Raw genomic sequence first — 8,510 nt, 5'->3', positions numbered from 1 at the left:
ATGACTGATCTGCATGCCATGACGTTTTTCAGGCTCCGCTTGTTTAAGGTAAGACATTTGTCACCCTAGACTGGTCTAGTCTAGCTGTAGCGAACAACTCAGATGCGGGGCTGTCAACCCCGTATAGATCTATACGCAAACTCTCGCTCTCCCTCCAGGAGACTCTGGTTTAGACAACCTCTATAATGTTACATAATATGTAAATTATCAGGACTTAAGGTTGTACACTATGTAGGTACGAATGAAAGAACGTGTCACAAGAACCTTAAGTAAATTTATGCGAACAATGTATCACATTGTTTACCGTTTCAGAATAATGTTTTCGTGTATGTATTTAGGTTGTGAGGCCCAATGAATATGAAATGAGTATACAGGACCTATCAAGCATGTATGAAACGACCCAAAATACGACTCAAAATTTTTTGTTTAATCATTACTAAAATCATTAGATCAATACCATAAAAAAAAACCCATTCGTCAATATCTCAAAACTAGGGATGAGCAAAAGGACCGAACCGGCCCGAACCGGGAACCGGCTTCGGCCAAAATCAAGAACCGAACCGGCCCGACGGTTCTACCGGTTCTTGTCGTGTCTTCAAATGTTGGAACCGATCCTTGAAAAATAGCATCATACGGTTCCGGTTCTTGCCGGTTCTACCGGTTCCGGTTATATCGGTTCCGGTTCCTACCGGTTCCCAGTTCCAAAAATCCACAAAAATAACGTCTCGGTCCCGGCCCGACCGGTTCCATTGGGTTCCGGTTCCGGTACCGGTTCCGGCCGGTTCCTCGGTCCATATGCTCATCCCTACTCAAAACCATAAAAAAGTATCACGAGAAAACTATATCAAGATTGTATCAAATCATATCTATGAAAAGCTAAATCAACTCCCAGGACAAAACTGAAGCTGTGGTGTGTGCGATGCCATCATCCCGAGCTCTTCCCTTTGCTTGCGGAAGTACCTCAAACCAAAACTGAAACTGTAAGCACGAAGCTTAGTGAGCTCCCCCAAACTACCAGATACCATACAATAACATATAAACACATACTGGCCTTGCCCACTGCATCGGACCGAAGTCCGGAAACTACATCGGACCGAAGTCCGGAACTAACGAGGGACTTGCCCTCTTCATCGGTCCGAAGTCCGGAAACTGCATCGGACCGAAGTCCGGAACTAACAGCATCGGACCGAAGTCCGGAACTATCTGGGGTCTTGCCCCCTGCATCGGACCGAGATCCGGAAACTGCATCGGACCGAAGTCCGGAACTAACTGACTGAACATAACATAGCATAACATAACAAATAGCATAAACACTGATACTACATACTGCATCGGACCAGGGTCCGGAACACAAAACACAAAACATGCTTGAATCACAAAGACATCAAGCAATCTAACTACTGCATCGGACCAAGGTCCGGAACTGGCTGCTAACTAAACGGGTCGGCATTGTGGCCGTAGACCCGTTCCTACTGGAAGGAAACCCACCTCGTGATGCTGACTGCTGAACTCCTGAATGAGAAATCCATGACTGCTGCTCCGGCTGCTTCCCAACTATCATGGGAAATAAAATACTAAAGCAGAATAGGGATTCTCCTATGGGTAAAATGACCATTTTACCCCTGCTATGGCATGGGTCACAACATGGCCCAAAACCCTCAATTCCTTCTAAGTCTGTCCATGGCCCCACTAATGGCCCAATTTTCTAAATCGGGCCTATCTCCTCATTTGGGCCCTACTTAAGCCCACAATAAACTTGGCCTAAAATCTATCTTCTGGAGGTCCAATAACAAGATAGGCTTTCCAAGCTCACTATTGGCCCATTAATGGCCCAATTTGCTATATTGGGCCTAAAACCCTTTATTGGGCCTTACTCAAGTCCAATACTAAATTCTTGTTCCTTAGCAACTGAATTCTGATGGGCCATTAAGGCCCAAGGACCCTAAGCCTGAATCTCAGCCCACACCGAGGCCCAAAACACTCGAAGCCTAAACTGGCAGCGTACGTGGGGCGTACACCAAGGTATGTTGAGCGTACTGGTTGTTGGCTTGTACGCGGCGCGTACCTCCTTGTACGCCCAATGTACAACCCTGTTAAGCCAAAATCTCATTTAGTGATTAATAATCCGATCCAGAAGCTACAAATCTAAATCCTAAGCTTGTTCCATGTCTTAATCCATAAAGTTGCTTACTTGATGGCTTACAAGTCTCATAAAGGCTCAAACTTCCATAAATAAAATTCTACTTCCATGTAGCTAACTAGATCTCATGCATGGTTCCATATAAGCGACAAAGATTGAATAGAGACTAGTCATCTCTTCTCCGATTAAGCGTACTTAATCCCCTCTAAGGTTTAAAGAGTTAATTACCTCTTTCACAAGAGTTAAGGTTTATAGACCTTGCCTGGGCGCTCAATATCTAATTATGGGATGTGGATAAGGGGATCATTTCACGCTTCAGTGGCTTGGCAACCCTCTTATCTTTGAACATAAGTTAAGATCCTTAAGGTTTATAACATTTTCATCTTATCACACATTGGGATCTTACCTCATAAATTACTTAAGGTTTGTAACATCTTCATGTTATCACACATTGGGATCTTAGCCCAGAACTTACTTAAGGTTTATAACATCTTCATGTTATCACACGTTGGGATCTACCCCAGAAATTACATAAGGTTTATAACATATTTATGTTATCATACGTTGGGATCTTTCCCCAGAAAATACATACGAATCATAAAATTTTCATGAACAAGGATATTTCCCACACTATACGTCACAAGTTAGGATCTTACCCCAGAAATTACATAGGTTTCTTTTTGTATCTTTTTTATTTTATATTTAGATCCCTACATCATGTGAGAATGAAGGAAATCATGACCTTCACCATTCACCTTACCATCATATGAAGCCACCACCTCCAACAAGTAAATTTAAAAACAAATTTTCTTTTCTTACTGATGAAATTTTCCTTAAACGATGTTGGTTTGTATGCATGTCAAAAATCACTCATCTGAAGTTTCAGACTTCATGGAACCTGGTAGCTTTCTTGTGGGATTTTTTTGAATTTTTTGCCAACAAAAACCATCACGAGCTACCGACAGCAAATCCATCAACTCCAAATGGTGGTTGCTTCACAGAGACTGTTGGATCTAATAAGTATACCTTTTCTCTCCTCAGTCTATTTCTTTCTTATTCTTTTGGCTTATGCAAATCTTGATTTCTGAATTCTCTCTTTCTAATGTAGGTTTTTAAAAACTACTTACACTTGTTGAAGTATCCACGGGTCTATGTATTCATTTCAAAATATGTGCAGGGGTACATAGCTATACACATCTATTTTTATTGTGTGTGTTTGTATGTATCCTTTTATATAGTCATGTGCATTTGTATGTATCTGTTTGCGAAGGTATTGGATATGCCAAATAATAAGGATTCAAAGGTTTTCATAAATAGTTTAATCATCTGTATCATTTCATGATTATATAATTTTACAAGGACGAAATTTGGATGTACATTGTAAATTATTTGGTTACATGTAGCATGGGGAGTACCTCTATCTAGAAAGTTGTTACTTGTACTAACACAAGCAAAAGAGACTGGGGATGCTAGATTAAATCAAATGTTTTCCATTGCAAGGAGAAATGTAAGTCCTTATTTCCCTTTGTGAATAAATAATATAACATCATTCATGGGAAGCTTTTATGGTTTGATTAATGGTTTGTTGTGCGTATGTAGAATCCTGCTTTTATATATCTTGATGAGATTAATATGATTGCTTAATTACATGCTAGAAAAGACCTAAAAAATAAGATCAACATTTGAGGCACTAATCGCCCATCTTGATTGAAAAAGAAAAAAAGAAACTGTCGTATAGTATGTTGCAGACCCTTATAAGATTTCATAATTTAACTGTTGCACTTCACCTTATCCTGATATTGATGCTGACAAAGTTGGCATTGACAAAGTACTAAACCTTTAATGCGTTGAACTAAAGTCTAAGTCCAGAACCAGTTACATTTTTACCCTCCAAAATGTTGGATTATATTTTCCATTTACATATGATGTATGATAATGAATTTGTGCAGGTTACATGAAAAGAAAACAAGCTTTAATACATGGTGATATGCATATGGGTTCGGTTATGGTTACCCATAAGCCAACTCAAGTCATTGACTCAAAATGTTTTTTCTTTATCGGCCGATGGGGTTTGATATTGGTGCTTTTATCGGAAATCATTTTGGCTTATTTTTTACAAGATTGACATAAATAGAATCACAGGGAAGGATGTATTTTTTATTTGATTTGTAATCATGCTTTTATAATATTTTGGTTTTTATAGTGGTAAATATTTTAAATGCAGGCTACAAAACATGGATAATAGATACAATAACAAACAATTGAAATATTCTTTTATAAAAAGTTTACATCTCTTTGGGATATACACAAAGAGGTGATTAGTGAGATGTATCTTCATGAAACTTATAATGATTTGGAGCTTTAGGAACTTGTGAAACAGAAATACATGATAAATTAGTTCCATGATTCTCTTGGATTGGTTTCTACTAAAAATGATAAGGTGATGGTTAAGTTGTTTGACTATTTGTGAAATGTCTAAACTACCCTTTGATGTGTAGGTGAATTGTTGAGGTGGCTCAAGTAGAGGATTTAGAGTCTATTAGTGATATTGTGAAAAGATTAGATTGTGAACAAAGGGCTCTTGATTTTTTTTTTAAAATCTTATGAAGAAAAGAAGAAATTTAAACATTATTACTGATACATTGTTGCATGTTAGTATAAATGACATGCAAACATTATGGGACACAATAAAAATAAACATTGTGTATTTCAATGAAATTCTTGAAATTCGTGTAGATGTTTTATTCTGATGGGTGATAACATATGTGTTATAAATTTTGTTTTTAGTATTATTGTATATTTGCAAATTGTTGTGAAATTTGGTTGACTGTTATCATTTACTTGTTTTTCAGTAAGACTTAATAAATAACATAATGTTAGATTTAATTATTATTTAGATGTTTGTTTTGTATAGTAGTATAATTGTTATTTGTGTCTTAATATTAGTTGGAATTTTAATTACGTATTAAAAATATATTTTAACATGTCAAATATTAAAGTAATATCATGTTAAAAGATTTTAACACTATAAAATAATTTTATTTCAAATTCATAAGTAACTATTTATCATATGAATTTTTATATTGAACTTGATTTTAATTTGGTTTGTAATTATTTAAGCTAAATCTATCATTCTTTGTGTTGTAATTATTCTTTTTAAAATTGAGTTGACTTTATATAATTTCTTTTAACTACACTTATAAAAATAAAAAAATAAAAAGAGTTGTAATTATTCTTTTTAAAATTGAGTTGACTTTATATAATTTCTTTTAACTACACTTATAAAAATAAAAAAATAAAAAGATATAAAAAATCAAACATATGAACAAATTAGAAATAAAATCATTCTATATAAGAATAGATAATGTTAACTTAAAAGCTATAATTAAAATTCATATATCGATTGCATAATTTTTTTATTATCGAAACAATCTTTAAACATGTTAGATATTGTTTAAAAGTAAAATTAGATGTGGATGTGTAGAAACCCATTCCATTTGTTTTTTTTTTTTTTTCACTTGTGGCTTATATAATTACTAGGGTTGATACCCTCTGATGTTGTTGTAGAGAACTATTCTTTCAAAATTTTCAAGAAGAAGTAGGGTTTCAAATTTTTTTAGAAAGAAGTAGGGTGTCAGTTTTGTAAAATGGTTTTTTAGAAAAACATATTATGCAAAAACAAAAATGTTTAATTCCTAAAACAATTATTAAAAAAAAGATGTTATCCAACTAAAAAAATTAATTTAAACAAACTAAAAAAATAAGTTATAGTATAAAAATCAAAGAAATTTTATAAATGACTCTTATTGATAATTATTTTGATGTAGAGTATTTGCGCAAAAACACTAAGCCTCTAGAAAGTAATTTTTGAAAGAAAAAAAAAATATTTGTACCCGTCACCTAGCGCGAGTAAACAACTAGTACCTTATAAAACATATTTGATTAAATGTTGAATTTTAAGTCATACATACCTTATTGTACTCTGTGTTTGTTCAACATTTGAAAAAAGTCAAAATAAGATAAGATGGTTTATTAGCTTATATCTTCCAGGCTTTAACTAAGTCTCATATAATTGCTTGCCTTTGCCTATATTTCAGCTGATCTGATCGACTCTTCCGGTCAAACACATGGATCAGTCAAAGTTGAAATACCTTATCTTCTCCTTATCTCGCGTGTTACCATCATCATCATCCAAGAATCTCCTCCCTAATGTCCGTTCACCCCTCATTTGATTCAAAATTTGAATCGAATCTCTTCAAGAATCACTTTAAAAACCCTAGCACCCACGCTTAATTTTCATATTATTTTGATCTATGTTGCTTTTCTATGAAGACATAGGCATCGCTTGTGACCTTATTCCGTTATCACCATTGGTTATCCCCTTCCCCACTGTTATCTGTTTGATAGGGTTCGACATCCCCACTGCCACGGTGTATTTCATCACACACTGTACTAGATCGATTGTTTTTCAGGTAAGTCATATTGCCACCATTATCTCTTTTGCGTTCTTTGGCATCGACTTGATTTTCTTCTTGGTGTGTTCAATTTACTTGGATTCACCAAGGTATATGTTTTAAACTTTTAACAAATTTAGTTGAACTTTATGTTTGTTTTATAATTTTTGAATTTATGTTTTAAGGGTTGTCATTGTCGGTTGATGGGAAAATAATGAGGCATTAGGTAAGGACAAAACAGGTTTCCAACATGTTAATTTCAATGATTTAATGTTTAATGATTTTCTTTCTATATGTTTGTTTGTTCTTTTTTGTCTAATTCACTCTCAACAAAGTTAAATCTGAACTAAAGGGGTCTATTTCAAGATTTCAAGGGTATGAAAAGAAATCCATATAACTAACAAATGCGAGTAGTTTTTAAAGTTTTCTCAATGCAGTTTTTTGTTTTTTATCCATTGGGTGCAAAGACAATTACAAGTTGTCTGTGTGTTTTTATTTTAGTTAACTGGTGTGGAATAACCCAAAATTACACATTGTCAAAATATTAAAGATCCTTTAAACTGTTTTACATTATATTTTTGATTTTTGGATTTGTAGTATGAAAGATAAAAAGGGAAGAAAGGAAAGTATCCAGATGGGTTGAGTGGCTTAATAGAAGCTGGTTCTAAGAAATGCAAAAAAGGGTAAATGTGTCTTCTTTTCTACTTTGTTGGACATAACGATTGTTTCATAGCTAATAGAGCTATTTGATCTCGCTATAGTTGGTAAGCATTCTACAATTTAGGTGTACATCATCATAATGTTTTCTTCGACATTATCTACACTACATGATCCTGTTTGTTTGGTTTTGATAGGGTCAATATTACTTGGTTTTTATCTAATTTGCGTTCAATCTTTGTGTTTTGTATGTTTAATGACTATTATGTTATAACTCCTTTTTGTGTTTCCTTGGTTCCACTCCTTTATCATAAATGGCATATTAGTTTCATTATTTTCATGTGTTGTTACTTTTCATCTTAAAAAGACATTTTTCGTGAATCCATATAATAATTTTAAAAAAATGATGAAAACGAGTCAGGGCTAAATCCGGATGATGAAAACGGATGCAAGAGTGTAGACAATCAAATCTCTTTCAGTTTTGAAAAATTCAGGGATAAATCCAAGAACCCACTAACCAATATCAACTTTAAGACAATAGAGGTTAGTTTTGTAATTTCACAACTGTAAATAGCTTTTCAATTCATTCTATGGGAATAAGTAACACTGTTTGTTCTCTCTTGCTGTTTACATTTATCTATCTGCTGAAGAGTTTGAGAATGTGTGCTTGTAATGCTAAAAGAGGCATTCTATAAGATACGAAAATGGGAGCAAGATATGATTAAGAAGGTGGATTTGTTTCAGGAAATGAAAAAATTGGTGTGAAGATAAGAACAAGATGATAAGATAACTCTTTTTAAATTCTTAATTTGTTATTATACTGGTGTTATTAGTTATGATGATGTTGATTATAGGAGTTATTATTGATAAAGAGCGATCTGTTTCCTCCCTTTTGGTGTATATGTGATGTTATGATATATGTTTGATTGTTGGTTGTTAGATGTGGTAATTATTGTCGAAGAAAAAGAAAAAAGAACGATTGTAAATGTGCTCTGTATGTACTTTGACCTCAAATAATAAGAGTCAAAATAATGTCTTTTTTGGTATTATCATGTGTCCCTTTTATGTGTTATGTATTTTTTGTGTTTTTGACAACGATTTTGATGAATGAAAAGGATTCACATATGAACCTTTTTGGTTTTTTAACAAAGATTTTGATGCTACAAAAGGATTTACACAAGAATCATTTTTTAGACTTAGATGAGCAGATAACGATTCGGTCTCACTAAACTATTTGTTATCTAAAGTATAGATTTATC

The 8,510-nt window shown here is 33.8% G+C and overlaps 1 long non-coding RNA gene and 1 pseudogene across 2 annotated transcripts; both read left to right on the top strand.

The window, feature by feature from the left end:
* On the top strand, positions 1-4,897 carry LOC145040986 (methylthioribose kinase 2-like; annotated as a pseudogene).
* A 1,256-nt stretch (positions 4,898-6,153) lies between these two features.
* LOC145044222 (uncharacterized) lies at positions 6,154-8,297 on the top strand. Of its 2 annotated transcripts, XR_013681257.1 has the most exons (4): positions 6,167-6,612; positions 7,192-7,358; positions 7,673-7,794; positions 7,902-8,297. It is a non-coding gene; the product is annotated as an uncharacterized LOC145044222 (long non-coding RNA). The 2 variants fall into 2 exon arrangements; XR_013681256.1 differs by having other exon boundaries at positions 6,154-6,612; positions 7,192-7,794.
* The last annotated feature ends 213 nt before the right edge of the window (positions 8,298-8,510 follow it).

Source organism: Lactuca saligna, chromosome 4 (genome assembly GCF_052625555.1).
Source record: "Lactuca saligna cultivar CGN05327 chromosome 4, ASM5262555v1, whole genome shotgun sequence".
NCBI classification, from domain to species: Eukaryota; Viridiplantae; Streptophyta; class Magnoliopsida; order Asterales; family Asteraceae; genus Lactuca; species Lactuca saligna.
This window is presented reverse-complemented; position numbering and strand designations above follow the sequence as displayed.